This window comes from Limulus polyphemus, unplaced genomic scaffold (genome assembly GCF_000517525.1).
Source record: "Limulus polyphemus unplaced genomic scaffold, Limulus_polyphemus-2.1.2 Scaffold756, whole genome shotgun sequence".
Lineage (NCBI taxonomy): Eukaryota > Metazoa > Arthropoda > Merostomata > Xiphosura > Limulidae > Limulus > Limulus polyphemus.
In genome coordinates this window covers 374,868-378,370 of record NW_013666366.1, presented here as the reverse complement: position 1 = coordinate 378,370, position 3,503 = coordinate 374,868, and the positions used below count along the sequence as shown (strand labels likewise).

General features: G+C 31.6%; 1 protein-coding gene across 1 annotated transcript in view; it reads left to right on the top strand.

Moving 5' to 3' along the window:
• LOC111085979 overlaps window positions 1-3,503 on the top strand; it is a 37,187-nt gene that overhangs the window by 11,511 nt on the left and 22,173 nt on the right. The window lies entirely within an intron of this gene.

Here is a 3,503-nt window from a genome sequence, read left to right as displayed (position 1 = left end):
AAGGATATATTACACTTGCGGAACAAGGATACATTAAACTTGCGGAACAAGGATACATTACACTTGCAGAACAAGGATATATTACACTTGCGGAACAAGGATATATTACACTTGCGGAACAAGGATACATTAAACTTGCGGAACAAGGATACATTACACTTGCGGAACAAGGATTCATTAAACTTGCGGAACAAGGATATATTACACTTGCGGAACAAGGATACATTAAACTTGCGGAACAAGGATACATTACACTTGCAGAACAAGGATATATTACACTTGCGGAACAAGGATATATTACACTTGCGGAACAAGGATACATTACACTTGCGGAACAAGGATACATTACACTTGCGGAACAAGGATACATTACACTTGCGGAACAAGGATATATTACAGTTGCAGAACAAGGATATATTACACTTGCAGAACAAGGATACATTACAGTTGCAGAACAAGGATACATTACACTTGCAGAACAAGGACATATTATACTTGCAGAACAAGGATATATTACACTTGCAGAACAAGGATATATTACACTTGCAGAACAAGGATACATTACACTTGCGGAACAAGGATACATTACACTTGCGGAACAAGGATACATTACACTTGCGGAACAAGGATATATTACACTTGCGGAACAAGGATATATTACACTTGCAAAACAAGGATATATTACACTTGCAGAACAAGGATACATTACACTTGCGGAACAAGGATACATTACACTTGCGGAACAAGGATACATTACACTTGCGGAACAAGGATACATTACACTTGCGGAACAAGGATATATCACACTTGCGGAACAAGGATATATTACGTATATAGTATCACTGAAGTCACTGTGACGTGAGTGATCCGATCATCAATTTGGATCTGCACTTTAATAATTTACAAAAATATATCGATGAATAGATAGGTGTATGAATGGGTGTGTAGATAGACGGACAGATGGATGAGTGGGTGGATATATAAAATACAGAATATTCTTGATTTTACTTTATTCAGACACTCATAGAATTTTAAGACTTTTGTAAATCATCTGTAATAATTATAAGTTATCAGATTATAACAGATATTGATATCAACTTATTAAACCATACCCACAAATATAATCTAAACCGTCTATATTATATGTATAAAATATGGGGGGAGGGCTTGGTCTTTGGAGTTGTTTTAATGTTGAAATATTTTTTTTCAAAGAAGAAATATTATGTTTTCAACTTTCTTGTTTCTGGGTTCACCATCATTTCCTACTCATATTGTACTATATTTTCACTGATCGGCAATGCAGCCCTTCCATTACTGAATGTTTGTGTGTTTATTATTGTAATAGTGCTTAGTACAGAGTTTATTACTTGATCGAAAGGAGTCATAAATATAGTATACAAACGAGGTAGAACCAAACTTTTCACTTCTACAGCAGGTTAGTTGATTTACTGCGATTTAACGTGCTCGAATGATGACTGATCATTTTCTTGTATACACACACACACACACACACACATAGAGAACCATTCATTCACGTTTTTAGTAAAGTTTTATACGGCGTAGAAGCTATGATTAAAGGTGATTTAATAAATTGTAATAAAAAAGTAGTTTTTTTTTGGTGTTTTATCAGAAAGTTCTATTTCTGTTGTCAATGTTATGAAGTTTGATACACACACGTATATATATAGTAGGCTTAAGTACCTTGTCTAAAGTGTTTATACGGTATAAACTACTTTCAGCCTAATGTTTATTGAGAATTATAATGATAGTGATGTACTGTAATATCTTCAGTCAAAGTAAAAGATAATAAATAGGACAATAACTAACAAAAACATTTTCCAGGTGTTACTGAAGTACATCTGAGATAAAGATCAGAAATATAGTGTACTCATCTGTCATGTAACCTCAGATCAGTAACTTACTCTTTATGATACTCTCAAAGTAGTATTTAGCGTGTTACTACAGCTGTTGTGATAACCTCGAATAAGTAGTACGATACTATACTATTTTTACTTCATTTCGGCGTAATGGTTAGATGCCTTAAAATTAATGCAACGATGATAGTTTAACACAAAATGTGTTGTAAACCCATACTTCGCTCTTCCTCTTTATGACCTCGAATAAGTGTATGTGTGACGAACAAATCTTTTATACTATTAATTTACATTTTTAAAACAATCACAAATAAGCATTAGGATTTTTATGTGATTTTTACTTTTATTGCTGTCATAAATATGATAAAATTGACAAAGATTATCTACAGGTATAGATAGATCGCCTACACGGATACTTGAAATATTTGGACAGTAATTATTTCCGGTTTTATTTTAAGACTAAATATCTAGTAATTTGAATATTCGGATAACAATTATTTCTTGTTTTACGAATAAATATATATATACTAATCAGAATATCTGGACAGTAATTATCCTTGGTTTCACCATAAGAATACATATTTAGTAATTGGAATATTCGGATAATAATTATTCTTGGTTTTATTTTAAGAATAGATATATATACTAGTAAGAATATCTGGACAATAATGATTTCTGGTTTCATCATAAGAATACATATTTATTGATCGGAATACTTGGACAGTAATCATTCCTGATCTCATCATAGAAAGAGATATATCTAGTAGCTGGACAGACATATTCTTAGCTTCAACAGAAAAAATGAATATTTAATACACGGAATACTTTGACAGTAGTTTTCTTAGTTTTATCATAATAAAGTATATAGTAATCGGAATACTTTGTAAGTAATAATTTCTGTTTTCATCATAAAATGAAATGTTTAATGTTCCGAATATTTATATAGTAATTATTCTTAATTCATCATCAAATTGAAATATCTAGTGGTCGGACTGTTTGTACAATCTTCATTCTTTGTTTTGTGTTTCAGCACAAAGCTGTACAATAGACTATCAACGTTGTAACTGCTACGGGAATGAAACCTCTAAGTTACGCCATAAAATAATAATTCAATATTTCGCTTACATTATAAAATTGACTATAAACTGAAAATTTGGACAATAATTCATTTAATGTGATATTGTGACATTTAAGGAAGAGTTTTGTAATTCAGTTCCATGTCTTGTTGTTTCTCAACGTTGCTTGTTTTTATGTTACTAACTTACATGGATGTTCAGAGTCGGTAAAAGTTACGTTTTTAAAGTCATATAATAACATCTTAATTTAATCAACATCTTCCATTTAAAACACCAGAACCCTCCCGTGGCTAAGCGGTAAGTCTGAAGGCTTACAACGGTAGAAATCGGGTTTCGATATCTGCTGTGGGCAGGACAAATAAAGCCCATTTTGTAGCTTTGCGCCTAATAACAAAGAACCAAAACAACCAGCTTATATACACACTATATTGTTCCAAGCACTTCACTCGAACCGAGTTAATAAATTAAAATATTTACTAAATAATACGAAACGAAATAAGACACTGAAGATATTTTTAACTAGAAGAATAACACAAAACAACATTATATATAT